Source organism: Schistocerca serialis, chromosome 7 (assembly GCF_023864345.2).
Source record: "Schistocerca serialis cubense isolate TAMUIC-IGC-003099 chromosome 7, iqSchSeri2.2, whole genome shotgun sequence".
Taxonomy (NCBI): domain Eukaryota; kingdom Metazoa; phylum Arthropoda; class Insecta; order Orthoptera; family Acrididae; genus Schistocerca; species Schistocerca serialis.
In genome coordinates, this window is record NC_064644.1 from 75,939,974 (window position 1) to 75,959,631 (window position 19,658).

Below are 19,658 nucleotides of genomic sequence, written 5' to 3' on the forward strand. Positions count from 1 at the left end.
AATAGCTCGTTTCATGATAAATTTAATTAGTTCTTTATATATACTTTTCTCGTATTTTTTAAATGACTATTACTACCTAATTTCGATGGAAAAGACTGTTCCATCTCACGATCACATGCAGCTGCTAGTCATCAAACGACAGTCTTCCTGTTGCGATATTCATCCATTCAACGTGGCACAGTTGTGTTTAAGTGCTCAAGAAATTTGTCTTATTTATGTTACGTGCACTTATAACTTGGTGGTTGTGTGGAGCCATCTCATATTTATATTCATTATGAAATGCTCGAAGTAGTGTTCGAAAATTTTGAAAAATTTATCATGCAATAAGCCTTTGTTTTAGTATCGAATAATTTTGCGCTAAATTTTTATACGATTTGTGAGCTGTACTAGAAGTGAAGTACTGATATAGTGAATTACGTATATAGTGAACTATTGATATATGAGAGATTAGGAGTGTGCCACACATGGGATTGTCCATCATCGAGGTCGTGAAGGTACTGGGCTTTTTATACTCCAGTGTGTCAAGGGGGTGTCTTGTGAGTACCTTTAACCAGAGAATGTCATCAGCAACAGAGTTTTAAAAAAAGTCATGGGGAAGGACATGTTGGTGACAGTGGCTATGACAGACCGTAGAAGCGGATATACGGGTCACAGTACAACATATCACTCCCAAATTCAATGTTGGACTGCAACAACCGATCAGTATCAGCCCCACGCTATGCATTACCGTGGTCTCCACGCTTTATGCGAATTAGTGTGGGCACAATAGCACCATCATTGAACGCTCTCATCATGGTGTAGGTTAGCTTTGTCTGATTACTTGTGGGATAAATCTGCGGCATCGAATGAGTTTATCGTAGCTCACATGATGAATTGGTTTTCCATGGAAAGAGGTATTCTTGTGTGGCGTACCAAGCGAAGGGCAACAATAGTGAAGGCTTTGGACTTATGGTCTTGAAAACGGCGATCTAAATCCTCGTTTGGCTATTTACGTATGTAAGTTTTTATTGGTTTCCCTAAACTGTTTAGGGCAATATCATATATTTTTTTTTTTTGGAAAGTTAATGGTTGATAATCTTCACCGTTAATCCCCAATCATAGCTTTTCCGCTATCTGTAATAAACTCGTCACCGACTGGTCTCGACGTTATAATCTTCCTTCCTTCTGTTCGCTATAGTGCTTGTTGATATAGGATGAAGTGGGTCTCCTTCGGACACGTCTCTCATCGTCTCCTATTGGTGAGCGGTATAGGAAACTTACTTTATGAGTTTCCCTACGCAGGCTACGGCACCGGTTTGAGTCTCGGTCCCTCACACAGATTTAATCTTCCGAGAAGGTTAAAGGTAGGCTACACTCCGCTGCAGAGTCAAAACTCATTCTGGAGATGCAGTGTGATTACAAATGATTCACACCGTTTTGGATGAATGAATTTTACAATGCATTATGTAAAAAATGGCAAATGATACATTAAATAGGAAGCACATTTGCAAGTTTCTTATGCGTCATTACAAATGTTCTGTGTTCTCTCCTCATGGTACAGTGCAAACATTTATGTGGTAGTCAAGATTGACCCCAGACATTTTCGAGCTTGATACTGTCAATGTTCTAGAGGTCAACGAATGTTACCAGCAAATATGACAACTAAATACTGATTTTTACGTATCCTCAAAGAAACAAAGCCACAAAGTGGAAGACAGGAGATCTTTGAGGTCATCTGAAGTATCATATCATCCTGAGCGCAGCGTCCAATCCATCGGCTTGGAAGTCTCCTGTTCAGATGGCGACGCTCTATCTATGCCAGCGACGCGGATTTCCGTGTTGTTGGAAATGAAGTTAGGGATATCAGTTTAACAAACAACCAATCTTGCAATATTTATTGGTGCGTTGTACCACCACAATTTTCTCAAGAAAAAAATGGGACTCATTCACACTGCTATATGAAACAGTACTGAATGCACTATGTCCATTAAAAGAAATGAGTTTGCCGTGCTCCATATGTGGACGTTATGGAACACGAGTCCGGAGGTATATTCGTAACCTTCAATTGCTTCCTGGAAAAGATCATAAAATTCTCTTCTGATGGTGTGTCGCTTGGACTTAAGCGTTGCAGCAACTGTACGTGGTATTGTTTCCAATGTAATCGCTTGCGCAGGACCTTCCAGACAGTTCGTAACTTCCAAGACATATGTATTTCTTTGGGTTACTAAAGAACAGCTTTCAGAGATTCTCTATTGTTGCCACTGCAACAATGATTGCCCGGAGCTTCTTCCTTTACAGAGGCAACCTGTGCCCTTGAACTGTCGATACTCGATACCACCGCATACTGCTTTGTTGGGTTGATGGCAGCATGCGCTCTGTCTTCGGAATGCACACTCCACTCTAATGAAAGATCGAGTCTCCTCATATAGCAACACACAGAATGTTCTGTGTTAATTAGTCGCCATTTTGCACACTGTCATCACCATGCTGCCAGGCGAATCACAATGAATCCTGAAACGACAGAAACCACTCATTAAAATATGCTCTTTTTATTGCACATTACATACTTGAAGCTATAAAATATCAAAACGTGACGAATCATTTGCAGTCGTCTCTTATTATGATCACGTTCATCGGTTTGGTGCTCTACAGAAAGTAAGTTAGTCCTCCTCCCCGTTTCTCCCCTCAAGATTATATCCACTCTCAGCACCACTCCATGACTTCTCCGTTGTGTCAGAATGATTTGATGAACGATGCTAGGACGTGGGGGCGCTAGTGTTGTCACCAAAATCAAATGACCTGAGTAGTGTTGAGCGTATCAGAGAGCTCCTTCCGAGCCATGCCAGTTAAGTTTGGATTGCAGTTGACCAGTCGTGGATCAGAGGAGTACCCCAACGTTTTCGGTCTGTCGTGGATCCCATGCCATGACACGACGTTCCATCGTCAAGGGGAAATGGGGTGCTATACGCTAATTCAGTGGCTCATTAGCGTGTATCCGTTTCTACCAGAGTCAAGATTTCCCTTGCGGTTCCACTTTAGAGCAAAATTACTACCAACAGATATCGTTGCATATATCTGCAGCGAAATATTTCTGACGGAAATCTGAACTTTTGGGCCCCCGACAGACCACAGGTCTTTAATGTTGAAGAACTGCACCTGTATTTAGATACAGCCGGATGCGCAGTCGTGCGTCAGATGGCGAGTGTGAAGCTCGTGCCGTAGTGGCTTGTGACTTTTTAATGTGTATTCCATGACCTCTATTCTTTTCTCCTGACTATCTACATTTCCTGCCACATACGAACGTAAGTTCCATGGTAGCTGCCTCCTGACAGCTTTCGCTTACGTAATGCCCACCTGCAAGCATCTGGTTCTAAACGGGTGGCTACACCTGCGCCTTAGCATACCACCTTTTAAAAACCAGTGACAAGGCCTTATTAGAACAAACCTCGGCCTCGGTGCACTAATGGCAGCACAGTGGCCACTGGTGATGGAGAGCTCGTGTGGGCGGAGTTTTTCCACGCCACGCGCGGTGAAAGGTGTGTACGTATGTCGCCGTGGCCGCGAGATGTCTCCGGCCCTGACACCTGCGCACCTCGGCGCAGCCGACCCCATTGTTCAGTGTGCAGTGGGGCGTGAGCAATGCTGCTGGTGACGACAAGATGAATCACCACAGCGTGTTCGCGTCACACTGAACGGCCGCGATGGGGTTCCTCTAGGCAGGTAGGAGAGACAGTTAATTTCATTTCTTCAACGAACCGTATCCACAGAAAAAGTTATCTCGATGGCCTGACGTTGACCTGAACGACATTCATCCGAAATGAGGGTTCAATTCCTTCGGCATTGTGCTGGCTCGCTAGCTGATAGCAGTGATGGTTCAAATGGTTCTGAGCACTATGGGACTTAACTTCTGACGTCATCAGTCCCCTAGAACTTATAACTACTTAAACCTAACTAACCTAAGGATGTCACACACATCCATGCCTGAGGCAGGATTCGAACCTGCGACCGTAGCGGTCGCGCGGTTCCGGACTGTAGCGCCTAGAGCCGCTGGGCCACATCGGCCGGCGATAGCAGTGATAATATACACTAATATATTAGCATAGGAGACAGATAATTTTATTAACTCTCCGCTAAACCTTTCTGTGATACAGAAATAGCTCCATTATGATGCCTTGGAGAGCTCGATTACCCAACATACAATATCTGGAATGTGTCAAAATAAACTTTCAAAACTAAACTGTCACTGCATGCTATCCCTGAAAACGGGTCTTAATATCTACAGTCCTTACGCGTATCCAGCATAACTAACTGGGTTCATGATCGGCTACAAATATTTTCTCGCCGAAACATGTTTGAGGAGGAAGGAACTATATTTAACGAAAACATTTTGTTATTTGATCCATCCCATTAATGACAACTGTAAATGTTAAGAAATACACGTCATGTCTTACTACGACTGTTCTGTATTATCTTCATTTCTGTTTTATTGTTATCATTTTCATTTCTGTGTTACTATAGTGGTCCTTCCGAAAGGGCTGAAATATTTTCGCTGTTGTAGTTAGGCGTCAAAGGGCCGATTCAGCTTGCACTTGTTTATTTAATCCGTTCTTAAGTCTACCAACGTAGTGATATCATCCAGCAGTAATGAAGAAATATTTGGGTTCAACGTTACGTCGACGACAAGATAATTAGAGACGTAGCACCAACACGGGTTGGGAAACGGCGGGAGAAGAGGTCAGCTGTGCTCCTTTTAAAGGAATCATTCTGGCACTGGCCTTAAGCAATTTTGGGAGAACACGGACAGCTTAAACCTTGATGGAAGAACTGGAATATTAACCTCCGTACTCCCGAATGCAGCACAGTTTTTGACGTTCCCAAATAGAGAAAGCTGCATGATCAAAATTCCCAAGAATTTTTTATGCTGTAATCAATATTTGGAAGGAGGGACTTGGAAATTCATTTGCCGGAAAGCGAAGCTGTTATATGGCAGCTGAGACATGGAACAGTAGGCTACTGACAGCCTGTTGATGTTTTTCTCCGGCAGCTATAAACTTGCGTATCACAACCATTTTGTACCTGACGTAGCTCTCCGAAGCGGCAGAAGTGGAGCAGTTCACATATGTCACAGTTAGTGCAATTCCGAACACGGTGGACATGAATTCAGCTTTCGTAATTAACCTAGGCAGCTGTAGAACTGCTCCTAACAGATTAAATGCAAAGATGGAAGTACTGCGCAGTCCGTACCAGATACAAATAAGCGCTTGCTAATGATGTGTACGAGCGCGCAAAAGTCAGGAACTACTGAAGTTTGTGTATTCAATCGGCCATTTTTTGCCCATTTTTTTTATTGTACTGTTGTTTATGGCGCACAAGATATCGATACGAATGTTACATTAGATAGGCGGAGCGAAGCTTTATATGACAAATTACTTCACATTGATTAATTTCTACTGTGAAGAGTCAGTTTCTGCGCGAATGAAAAGATATGTGACTCTCATCCCAAATCACACAAGGACTACAGTCCTGCCTCACATAACTAATGAAATATGGTATGTCGGATAAAGTTGTCTAAAAGCTGTACGTACATCACTTCCGTACCGTATGAAAGGATTGCCTCCTACGTTCCATGAACTTCACTCAGATGAACTTGCGGACCTGATTATTATTACCAACAGCAATAAATAAACACGTTTACAGACACAGTAGCTACTGGCCATCAAACTCTAATACAACTCAAATCACTGGATCCTTGCATCCAGCAAAATGTAGAGTCCACAAATACAACATGTGATCAAAAGTCTCCTGACACCCATTAGTAGATATTAACATTGCGTGTGTCGAACTTTCGCCTTTATGCTGGCTCGAGCTATGATAGGGACACTTTAAATGGGGTACCTTAATGTGTGGAGGAATGACAGCCCGTTTTTCCTCAAGAGCTGAAAAGAGACAAGATCGTGATGTTGAACTCTGGGGTCTGCAGCGAAGTCGCCGTTCCAACTCATTCCTCAGGTGTTCCATTCGGTTCAGGTCGGTGTTTCTCTCAGGCCAATCCATTTCAGAATTGTTTCTCACAATAAACCATTGGCTCACAGATGCTTCTCTACGACAGGGCGCAGTGTCGCATCGATACGACATTGTACCTGAACTGTTCCTCTACTGCATTCATTGCAGAACGCTGTAAAATGTGTTCATATCTTTCCGCATTTAGCATTTCCTTCATCAGAGTTAGGGTGAATGCTACTAATATGGTTGCATTGCGAATTTCGTAATGCCACCGCATGACCAGTTTGTGCTTCTAGGGGAAGTAGACTTAGCAGACCCTAGTTAATAAATTCAAATCGTAACAATAGAGGGTGTGTGAAAGCAAGGCACGTTGCTATCAAAAAATAATGAGTAAATTAACTTTGTATTTAGCCACTGTGTATAAGGGCAAAACCGAGACAGCTGAGTTAACCAGTCGAGTACATAACAGGTTATATCTATTTTTAATGAGCCATCTGATCAGGAAAAGTTCTATGCCAAGTTAAAGGATCTTGAAATTTGAATCAAGTCTGCGTATAAGGAGTTTGTTTGCTCCGTACCTTTCGTGAAATTATCAACAAACTGACAGAGAGCAAAGGTATCTGAATATTCAGTTACACCGACCAAGAAAAACTCGTTTCGTGAAGAAGCAGAGGAAAGCACGCGTAGCACACCTCGTTTTGCTTACAAGATGCACAGCCTCATACACTGAGAGTACTGTCTAGATCAATTGTCTTGAAACGGCCCGAACAAGTATTCGTACGACCTGCAGTTCTGAGCCGTATTTCATAATAATATGCATCTAGCAACTAACTGCCGAATCCAGAAACTTACAAAAACTGTATTTTTGTTGCTGAGCAAGAAAAGTAGAGATATGGCAATATTAAATTTAGATGCGATTAATAGCAACTGGCAGTGAATTCGACCATTAGCTAAGTAAATCTGGTCTCTTACCTTATGGGCAAGGGTAAGTAGCGGCGTGTGCGGAGTTAGAGGATGTAGAGGGGGAATGATGTCTTGTTCGTCCTTCAGTACTGACAACTCGCAGACGCGCGCAACACGTACAGATCAGCTACTATTGTGTAATTTTTGACACGGAAGTAACATGGATTCGTGAATGCGTATTACGGAGAAAGTCATATTCAAATGCGGTACTTATTTGCAGCAAGGGAAATTAAAATAATGAAGGCTTTTTAATACAATGCAGTGTATAGAAGAAAACTGGCATTTAAATCATTTATCACACTTTCGTGATAGGGTCTAATATTCAATAGTGCATTCAAATGTAACTACGTATAGCACTATTAATCAATGTCATTCGCACACGTAGTAAAACTAACAACTCTTCACCGGGCAATTTTAATGTCAAAGCAGTCAGATCGCTGAGTTTGGCTGCAATCTCAAACAGTCCGCAGTAAACAAAGTATTACGGTGGTGCCTACATGCAACGATCAGTACTTTGCGGCCGCCGCCCAACTTAACCCGCCCTTAATAATGGAACTTTATTTCTGGCTCATTACTTACTAATTTATGTAGTTTACTGAATAATAATAACATCCGGTGCATATGAGCCCACATGTGCCGCCCAGAACTGCCAGAGTTGTCTCTTGAGCAAAAACTTTCGACGACCGCTGATCTAGAGCGATACAAATCTATAGGCTCAACCAAACTTTCAAGGCGAACCTAACTGACTGTCCAAGGCTGGCGGATAGTGGAACGGTGTCTTGCTCTTTGATTTTTGCAAAGAAATGCAAAAATGTCACAGTACTTCTCTGGGGACTTTGGGACAGACACAGCTATCACTACAAGAGGTGCAGGCGCCGACTCGGCTTCCAAAGCCCGCGGAGTAGGTCGCCACCCTACTTCTGCAAAACCTGTACGTATGGCCAAAGGAGGCTCTCTTCACCCAATAAGACTTACAGACTGCCTTCTGCAAAAAAAAAAAAAAAAAAAAAAAAAAAAAAAAAAAAAAAAAAAAAAAACAGCCCAAAGAGGCGTTCCTGGTAACACACAGCCGCAGTGTGGTGAGTAAGGATACCTTTCCAAGCACACAGCTCCAGTATTCACATTTAATTACCACAAAAAGTGGTAGGCCATGAATTAGTATTGCATAGCGATGCTCTAGCCACGAAAACATGTCCATACCGTAACACCAACGCCCTCTATGCTTCAGTGACGAGACTACACTAGGCGGCAGGCAATGTTCTCAAGGCATTCGCCATACCCAGACTTTTCCATCAGACTGTTATAGGGCATAGCGTGATTCATCACTCCAGATCATTAGTCTCCAGTCACTCTCTGTCCTTATGCCACCTGAAGTTTCGCTCAGGTTTGACTACAGAAGCTTATGCCTACGACAAGTTCCTCCACCATCATAACCCATTCTTTTTAAGACCTTGCGCACAGTCACTTTGCTAGCTGGACTGCTGGTAGCATTTTGGAAATCACGAGCGATTCCTTCGGCTTATTTCTTGGGACTTTTGAGAACTAATCCCCCGGATACCCGACACTTCCAGTGCGTCATTAGATGAGGTCCGTCAGTTTTAACCTTTCAATTAAGAAAGGCAAGTCTTCCGGTCCAGATGGTATACCAATAAGGCTCCTTTCAGAGTTTGCAGACACAATAGCGTCTTTCTTAGCAATCACATATGCCCGCTCACTTGACGAAAGGTCTGTTTCTAAAGACTGGAAAGTAGCCCAGGTCACACAAATATTCAAGAAAGGAAATAGGAGTAACTCACTGCATTACAGACCCACATCACTTACCTCAATTTTCTGTTGGATTTTGGAGCATATACTGTACTCGAACATTGTGAAACACTTTGAAGAAAATGACTTATTGATACATAAACATCACGGATACAGAAAATATCGTTCTTGTGCAACACGGCTAGCTCTTTATTCCCATGAAGTAATGTGTGCTGTCGACAAGGGATCTCAGATCGATTCCATATTCCTAGGTTTCCAGACGGCTTTTGATACCGTTCCTCTCAAGCGACTATTAATTAAATTGCGTGCATATGGAGTATCGGATCAGTTGTGTGTCTGGAGTCGTGATTTCCTCTCAGAAAGGTGAAAGTTCGTAGTGATAGACGGTAAATCATTCAGTAGAACAGAAGTGATATCTGGCGTTCCGCAAGGTAGTGTCATAGGCCCACTGCTGTTCCTGATCTATATAAATGATCTAGGCGATAATCTGAGCAGCCCTCTTAGATTGTTTGCGGATGAAGCTGTAATTTACCGTCTAGTAAAATCATCAGACGATCAATTCCAATTACAGAATGATCAAGAGATAATTTCTATATGGAAATTCGCACTAAACAAAGAAAAGTGCAAGGTCATCCACATGGGTATTAAAGGAAATCCGACAAATTTCGAGTATACGATAAATCGCACAAATCTAAGGGCTGTTAATTGGACTGCCGGCCGAAGTGGCCGCGCGGTTCTGGCGCTGCAGTCTGGAACCGCGAGACCACTACGGTCGCAGGTTCGAATCCTGCTTCGGGCATGGATGTGTGTGATGTCCTCAGGTTAGTTAGGTTTAACTAGTTCTAAGTTCTAGGGGACTAATGACCTCAGCAGTTGAGTCCCATAGTGCTCAGAGCCATTTGAACCATTTTTTTTGTCCCCTTTTATACTGGTGGTTCCACCTCTCGTGACGTCTTGTGGTCGATTTCTCATCACAAAGGGGTGTCCAAATACTTCTGGTAAGATAGCATATAAACGAATTTGAAGGAATTGACACATGAAGTTCCAGAAGTTCAACATCTGTAACTTGATAACAACATGCCCAGGTTTAAAGTTGTGTTATCACGTACTAATACCACCCCATAGGTGGTAGGACGGAATCGCAAGTTTCCGTCTGACACCGATAGCGGTCTTGCGGGATGTGTCGGACCCGACGCTGCGCACCCACTTAACCGCGCCTCCAGCGTCTCCGTTCCACGAGCACCCCTGACGCAGTAACACAGGACAGCCAGTGACAGCCACTCAATCCACTCACGCTTGGAACCTCTTCCTTGTAACACCGACAGCTGGACTCTAACCCTTGCTGCATTATTTCTCACGAGTTATTGTACACTTGGAGAAATATAGGTTAAGTAAATCTTCTTTTTACTACATTTGTTTGTCCGCTAATCATTTCTGTTCTTGTCCAGCTTTCCTACGACATCAGTTGCCACACAATTATGTATCACACCTCTCCATATCTTTGTGCTGGAAGCTGAACACAACAAAAATATTCCATACGAAATATGGCACTGTAGCGTAGGTATCTGGAGGAAATAATTCCTAGTATATCACCTGTATTCGAGCACTCCCATGCCAGTACAAGAGAAGGAGGTGACGAGTTCTGGAGAGTCCAACTCAATGGAGCAATGCCGTACTCAACAGCCCGTGGTAGGGACGATGAGAAGACAGTGACTTAGCGTAGCTGGCAATGATCTGCATGAAGTAGCTGCTAGAACAGAACTGACTTCAGCGTACCCTGTGATCTGTGGTATGGCCGTCCTTTTCCTCCCCGAGGCGGACGACTTTTCTTGCCGACAATCATGTAACGTAATTACCACCATTTGTGGCGCAGATGGTAACTAACTATGTACATGGTCACCGCAATCGATACGTCTTCGTCCATCGATATTAAAGATATAAGGAGCCAGGTACAAATGGAATACTCTTCGTCATCTTGGGTGTGGGATCTGGATGCACTAGTATTAGTCTCATAAAGTCTATGTGCAGTCAGTCGAAGGAAACCTAGGATGGTGGCCAGGAATGAAAGTGTTAACGCGCTGCTGGCAGTGCACGATCATCTCAAATGTCTTGATTTATACCATGTCATTATACATAGCAAGACGTAAGTTGTTTGTCTATGGGTGTTTCCCAATATTCATCTTGGGGGAGTGATAATACTTCTCACTTTAGGCCTTCTGGAATAGTCATCTTGTCGTCCTCCGAGACTGGGGATATCAAAGGAACTCCTGGAGGCACTAAGTTGGTGGTGGAGTGAGAACAGGCAGTTGCCGGCGTAGTGTCTTGGTCGAAGTCCTGATGGCCATCCATTGGACGAGTTATTCCGAATATTCTCTAACTACGGTCTTTAGCCGTCACACCTGCCATTTGAGCGGGTGAAAGCGGTGCATATGCGAAAATCACTGGTAGTTGACCGTCCGTTCACCAAAAGACCTGTGGTGAAGCATCGAACGCCTGCTCTGGACTCGCTAATAACTGTCACAGGACGTCTGCATTGGCATGGCGGGCTGTGGGTCTATGTATCATCATAGAGTGGTTATTTCTGAATCACAAGCAAAAAAAAAAAAAAAGGTTCAAATGGCTCTGAGCACTATGGGACTTAACTTCTGAGGTCATCAGCCCCCTAGAACTTAGAACTACTTAAACCCAACTAACCTAAGGACATCACACACATCCATGCCCGAGGCAGGATTCGAACCTGCGACTGTAGCAGTTGCGCGGTTCCAGACTGTAGCGCCTAGAACCGCTCGGCCACCCCGGCCGGCTGAGTCATAATGAACAATGATACGGGCGTCAGGCAGTGCGTTCTGGGATCCGACAGTCAGGTGCAAATATTGTCAACAGTGGCTTGTGGTCGGTTTTAGGAGCATACGGAGTTGGACATCCGCACCCACCCTGTGTGGTTGACTGATACGAGGCGTCCGTGACGCCACTTGTGGCCATGATCTGTGCCGTATGGTATTGTGACGCTCCAGGTGTGAAAGCCTGCGATTAAACTTTGAACAGTATTAATCAGAGAAGGTGCACCCCTTCACGAGAGTAATACAGTGTTCCGGCTACTGCATCGGGATTCCATCAAGAGAATTCCGCGACAGTGGCCATCCCTTCAGTAACAGCCCAGTTTTCGTATTTAGACCGTTAAAGCTGCGTAGATATTGTGGTGCGTTGTGCCTATATACCGGGAGTTGTCAAACTGTGTGTCGAGGCCTTACAGTAGGGCCATCGTGCTTGTTTTTCAATAATTGGGATTTCATTTATTTACTTTCTGAGTAAAGGAACGGCGTGTGTTATCTAGTAGCCAGGCAAGTAGGTTCTGTAACTGTGGTAGAGTGGTACTTGGCAGTCGAGTCGTACTACCTAATTCAATTGTTTTTATTCAGTAACAATCATCATGTCGAGTACAGGTTGTCCTTCACCGTTGTTCATCTTCTGTGATTTGTGTTCGCCTTTCAGCATGGACAAATTTTTGAAAGTACGTACAAAACTCGATATTTCAAATGTATCTTGCAGTTCTAAATCCAAGAATGGACGAAACTGCAAAGAGAATGATGACAGTGATTTGAATGTCGGTTTTAATGTACCACTGTTGGAACTGAAGAACGGCCATAGTGTGTCATTTGTTTTGGAAGTCTTAGCTACTGAAAGCAATCTTCCTAATACAATAAAACGACATTTTGAATAAGTCTAATATAGTTTTGTAAAAGAAACTACGAGAAGACATGTCAGAACAAAAAACTTACCTTTGGCTAAACAGGTTACGATTCCTCTAAACGCTCTTTTTCATGCTATAAAGTTCCCTACTTCATAGCAAAGAGCAAGAAACCTCACATCATAGCAGAAGACCTTATTTCACAAGCTGCTCTGAACATGGTACCAACTGTCAAACGACTGGAAGCGTGCCTTTCTCAGACACCACCATAGGAACACTGGATAAGGCTGACGACATTAATGATCGTTTGGTTGTAAACCCCGAAGGTAATAGTTTCGCTATTCAGTTGAATGAAGCTATAGACAACCAAACGATGCGCATCTCCAGTAGTTTGTTACGTGCGGTTTATGCATGACAACAAATTTTATGAAGATCTTATTTTCTACAGGAAAGTAACTCTTGAAATAAAAGCAACAGACGTCTTTGAAATAGGGAAGGAAACAACGATAACGAGGAAAATTGTATAAGCGTATGTATAGGTGGAGGTCGTAGTGTGACTGGGTGCTACGTCGGATTATATATTGTGGTCCGTAAAGAAGCTCTTCATGCTATTTAGACACACTGTTTTATTCATCGTGAAGCACTGGCATCTAAAATTATGTGCCCTGTCCTTCCTGAGATTCTTTGACCAGTGATCGAAGTGATAGTAAACTTCATTAAAATTCGGCCACATAACTTGTGATATTTTCAACAAATGTGCATTAATATAGGGTTTGAGCACATTTACATAATTTGATCCAGTAACTCTAGGTGGCTTTCACCTAGGAATTTATTGACAAACGTGTATGAATTCAGGCATGAACTCCACTATTATCTTGTTGAACAGAAACGTGAAGATCCAAAAAGTTGGTAGAAGGTGACTTTGTTTTGAAGCTAATGCACCTTTCTCACATCTTTGAGACACTCCTTTCATTGAATGTCTCACTTCCAGTCAATGATACCAACATTCTGCAACTTAGAGACAAAATCTGAGTCTTCAAAAATAAAATACTACTGTGAAAGAAAAATTGGTATGAAAAAGATAGAGTCCACATTTTCCCTATTCCTCATACAGTTTTAGATGACCAATTTTTAGTTCAGTGAAAAACTGAGGTCTGTGTCTGTGGACCATTTAACTGAATACAGTGATGGCTTAATGAACTACTTCTCAGAACAAGTCGATCAACATAACTGGATCAAAGATCATTTTAGTATAAAACCAACATTTATCGCTGAAGAACAAGAGCAGTTTAATGATATTTCTTCAGACTCCACACTGAAATTGAAGTTAGTTTCCTCAACAAGTGAGTCTTTAGACGGGGAGATCAAAATCGGTAAGGGATTTCTACTAATATTTCACATAAAATTGTGGTAGCTTTCGCTCTTCTCACACCCTTCTCTCTAGCTGAATGTTACATTTCTGAGAGAGTTTGGTGCAACGGAATTATCCGCAGGGAATTAACGAGGCCCAATGAATTATGATACCTTTTGCAACATCCTGCTTGTGTGAGGTAATTTTTTCAGCATTGGCAATCATCAATACGAAATTAAGATCGCAAGTGAATCTGGAAGAAGAAATGTGAATCCCAGTTTCCAATCTTGTGTCGAGGTTTGGAGAGCTGACGATGAAAAACGAAGCTGATCCTTCTCATCTATCTCGTTCCTAGAAGAAGTTGTAATAACATTAAATATTGATTAAAATGTTTTATGGCAACATTTAGTAAAAAGTAACTGCCCTTATTCTTTATTTTCGATACTTGAGTTTATTTTCCATAGACTTCCAGTCGAAAGTCACGTTGAAAGAAGCCAAGGTTGTTTATGATCACGTCAAATTTGGAAACCTTGGTCCTAGATTTTTTTTAAAAAGTGGATATCCAGTTGCAGGTTAGTTGTTTGAAGACCAAGAAAGAACGTACCTCCTCCCGAGTTTTCATCGGTTTCAACAAATATGACAGTTATTTACTAACTTCCCCCAGTTTCAGTTTACGTTCATAATGCAATTGTGACTATCTTAATTATTTTAAAATACGTTTTTGAACCACATCAACCAGATAAATGCGGGATAAAGTATTTTGTTGGTGCTAAATTATGTCACGCAATGTACAAAGAGAAATTTGTGCAGGATGTGTGTGAATTCCGCCGATAAACTTTTCAGATTCAGAGGGGTCTTTGCTATCTAGTGGTTCGTTCAAACTGATTCACTAAGTTTCTTGAATCATTTTTTACTTCGACTGTTCTGCACTGATAATATGAACACACCAGCTCAAATGCAGGAAACCGCGTGTCGTGTTTGTAAGGCAGTCACATCCTCCAGCTGATAGCATTCGCTCTTCGAAACACCGTTAAATGCCTCCTTTCCATTTCGCCGTCAGAGTTAAACTGTTGCTGCTCAGTCCCGTTTCGGGTTTCGTTTTAGGCTATGTTAGCTGTGCGTAAGCAGTGTCGCACTATGTATGAGTACACATCTTCAGGGTTTACTGATATACGCCTCTCGTGTGTGTACGCAAGATGCAATAGAGGGTCTGTGTGGCGTCTGCGATACTTCACTACCGCACTTTACGTAAATCACGGCTCTGACCGTACGAAAGTCGCGACGCAAATGGACCGGTTGTGAAGTGGACCGAACACGGCTATTGCGTCGGCTACGACTGCACGCGCATAAGGCCGAAAAATTCCGCATAACTCTGGTGAAACGCAAAAAGCTTTCGAGAAACGTCTAGAATTTCGAGAGAGATCGTCCACCTCAAAAACGACGCAATAATCAACCTGTGCCGTAAATGAACGCTGAAACTGTACACTTGAGCAATTAAAGTGCACAAGGAGGTTACATGGAAATGTATGATGGCGATAAAATAGTGACAACAACCAGCTAAAAAGAAATCTTGAAACCAAATACATACAACATTTTACAAAGAGAAATATAGGGGTTCTTAATATGCGAAATACTGTTTCCTTACAACTTTTGGAAATGAAGCGAAAATACATTGAGAAGGTGTGACCTGAGGAAGACAAACAACAGAGAAGCAGTTAATTTCACAACGCAAATTTTTAAAGATACTCTTTTCTTGATCGATACCTCTTTAGCCGCGGAGATCAAAATCGGTAAGGGATTTCTACTAATATTTCACATAAAATTGTGGTAGCTTACGCTCTTCTCACACCCTTCTCTCTAGCTGAATGTTATATTTCTGACAGAGTTGGCAGTCAAAGTTAACTAATTACTCAACGTGCATATTAATGTGTGCAGTGTGCTTTATATGCTTGCCTTCAATGGCAACTGCATTAAGAAAAGTTGTTGTGCTACAGTACTCTGGTTTTATTTCCTCGAGTGGCTTTGACAATGAGTTTTTGCATCTACTAGCGTACGACATCGAGACAACGGAATCTTTTAATCTACTAATGAACCTGGCAGTACTTCGTAACTGAAATATATGTATAGGAATTGGGTATAGAATGTACCTCTCGCCCCCCCCCCCCCCCTCGTTACTGTTTCTGTAAATCGCCTCCTCCTCCCTCCGTTGCCCATCTCCTCAATATACTCCCCTTTCTCTATGTCCATTAAGTTCTCCCACATCTCTGTGCCTATTTAGCCACCTCTCCTCCAGTCTCTCGGTCCTTCTCCTCTCCCCCCTCTTTGTTTATTGTTATTGGAAGCAAAACATTGAATGGGAATTGAAGTTGCTTGAAATAATTGGGGGAATCGTTCGAGATTATTGGTATACGGGGTATGAGAGAGACGTCACCAGCCACTGGATATGCGAGGATAGTACCTTCAATGACAGTATTTCACGTAGTTCGAATCTGTGAACGAGTTGGAGTACGAAGTTACGGACGATTCCGATCCCGTAGTAGTATTGCAGTAACACCATTTTGTTCCTCGCAGTCGGTTTTAACAGAAAATATTCTTGCTTAAAAAATATACATCCCAGGTCCGTCTCCATGTTTATTACAACAACGGTAAAAAATTGAAGTAAAACTGTCAAGAACTTCGCGAAATTTTTCCGCACGGTCTTTCCTCTTTCTTATATAATACCAACAGACAAAAAATCGCAACATCAAGAAGGAGTTGTGTGACATAAGCGAAAGTTGGTAGTCGTGTTTCTACATATTAAATATTAGGTCCTTTTATATTTCGCACCAGTTGGAACAAGAATGGCGCTAGTAGCTCTTCTATGAGGACGCATATCAGGTTTGATTTAAATATACGCTGTAACTGTCGTGCTCGTTAGCTACCTCCGAGACTGGACGTATCGAAATGATGCTATTCAAGAATAATAATAATAAGAAGAATAATTATGAGAATATTGAGAATAATAATAATCATAATAATGAGACGGAAAAGACGCCATTAGCAACACCTTTTTCAGTTTGAACAAGGTCATGTAATAGAGCTACGAGAAATGTGATGCTCCTTCTGCGATTTTGCAGAGAGCAGCAATCTGAGCAGCAGCTTGGCACCACAGTGACACAACGAACTGTTATAAATCGCCGGCCGCGGTGGCCGTGCGGTCCTAGGCGCTGCAGTCCGGAACCGCGGGACTGCTACGGTCGCAGGTTCGAATCCTGCCTCGGGCATGGATGTGTGTGATGTCCTTAGGTTAGTTAGGTTTAAGTAGTTCTAAGTTCTAGGGGACTGATGACCTAATATGTTAAGTCCCATAGTGCTCAGAGCCATTTTGTTATAAATCGGCTACTTCAAGGATAGCTCCGAACCATACAGCCCGCAGCGTGGATTCCACCGACCGAAAATCACCGCCATTTGTGACTTCAGTGGTGCCAAGCGATATCTTATTGGAGGGCAGGGTCGAAGTCTATTGCGTTTTCTGATGAAAGTTGTTGCTGCCTCGAAGCCAGTGATGACTGTGTGTTGGTTATTAGGAGGCCAATTGAACGTATGCAACCAACCTATCAACGTGAAACTTCCTGGCAGATTGAAACTGTGTGCAGGATCGAGACTCGAAATCGGGACCCTTCCCTTTCGCGAGCAAGTGCTCTACCAGGTAGAGCACAGGTCTCGAGTTCGAGTGTCGGTACGGCACACAGTTTTAATCTGCCAGGAAGTTTCATATAAGCGCATACTGCGCTGCAGAGTGAAAATCTCATTCTGGAACCTATCACCTTGCTACACACACGAGCTATACCTTAAATTATGGTTTAGGTTACGGTTTATTATTGACGACAGGAGGATTCTCGATCCTTTCCCACGCACCTTGACTGCAAATTTATACGTCAATTGGATGATTCCGCCTGTTATTCTGCCATTCGTTAACATTATTTCAGATGATGTTTTCCAACAGGATAATGCTCGCCCAGATACCGCTGTTGATACCCATCGTCCTCTAAAGAGTGATGACATGTTGCCTTGACCTCGTCGATCACCATTTCTGTCTCCAATCGAGCAAATTTAGGACACCGCCGGACGGCAACACTAGCGCCATCCACAACCATTCCTGCATTAATCAATCAAGTGCAACAGGTTTCTAAGTCCATCCCACAAACTGACATCCGGCACCTGTAGACCACAACGACCGAATGCGCCGTATTGGCTTCAGCTGTCGACGACAGAATATCCACTGCTTTTGGCCACTCATTGAATTATATGATTGTAGAATTCTGGAGGTAATAGTTCTGGTAATAGTTCTGAGCGCTATTTTCCAAGAAACAAAATTTATTTTCGCTAAATCTCAGACTTCTACGAAACTAATATGACTTAACCACCTACAACTTCCCCGCCGATCTCCTCCACTATTCAAACCCTTAAAATGCTGTCACAGACTTAATATCTCAATAAAACCATTAAGCGGAGAAACATAGCGCTTCAGGAGCTAATCAGTTGGCTTGATGTCTTCAGAGTGTATCTAAATCCAAGAATGCGTCACAGCAACTTATGAAGTTGTACATTTCTCCTCAAATGAGTACTTGAAAGTACATCGACGGAAACAATCGCAACACCAAAAGTAATTAAGAGTAATTCAATTTCGGGAATGCATTTGTCTAAGTAACATTTTAAGTGATTAACACTGCAAGATTGCAGGTTAATGTAAGCGTGAGATATGCCATTGCAAATGTGAAATTCTGATACATTAATAATCTCTGTTACCACCAGCAAGTTGAACGCAAGCACGCAAACGTGCATACACTGTGTTTTATAAGTGCCGGATGACAGTTTGTGGGATGGAGGTCCATACCTGTTGCACTTGGTCGGTCGGTACAAGGTCGGTTAATGCTGGCTCTGGGTGACGATCGAGTCGCCGTCTGATTATGTCCCACATCTGCTCAATTGGTCTGGTGATCGACCAGGCCAGGGCAGTATGTTGACGACCTTCAGAAGATGTCGGGTTACAAGGTTACAATAGTGGTGCGTGGGCGTGCGTTAGCTGTTGAAAAACACGACCTGAAATGCTGTTCATAAATGGCAGCACAACAGGTCGAGTCACCAGACTGACGTACAGATTTACAGTCAGGGTGCGCAGGATACCCACAAGAGTGCTCCTGCTGTCATACGAGATCGTACCCCACACCATAACTTCAGCTGTAGGTTCAGTGCGTGAATCACGCAGACAGGCTGGCTGCAGGCCTGCAGCTGTACTTCTTCCAACCAACAACGGCCATCACTGGCACAGAGGCAGAACCAGCTTTCAACAGAAAACACAACAGCCGTCGACGTTGTCCTCCAATTAGCTCTCGCTTGACACCACTGGAGTCACAAGTGGCTCTTGTTTGGGATCAGTGGAATGCACGAAACAGGGTGTCCGGCTCGGAGTTAAACTGGAAGTAATCTATTTGTAACAATTCCTTGTATCACTAGGGTACTCAAATTGCTGCAGACGCAGTACGATGCACCAGAGCCATACGCCGAACACGATGGTCTTCCCTCTCGGTAGTGCCACGTCGTCGCCCGGAGGCCGGTCTTCTTGCGACCGTATGTTGTCGTGGCCACCGCTGCCAGCAATCATGTAGAGTGGCTACACTCTTGCTTAGTCTTTCCGTAGTATCGCAGAAGGAACATCCAGCTTCCCGTAGCCTTGTTACACGACCTCGTTCAAACTCCATGAAGTGTTGATAATAGTGTCTTTGTCACGTTGAAGGCATTGTTGACTAATATCAACTCACCCCGTCGAGTCTCAAAGGTAACTAACGCTGACGACCGTTACAGCGTGTATTTAAAGCAAATCTAATTTGCATCATAATAGTAGCGTTACTAGCGCCACTCTCATGCGAC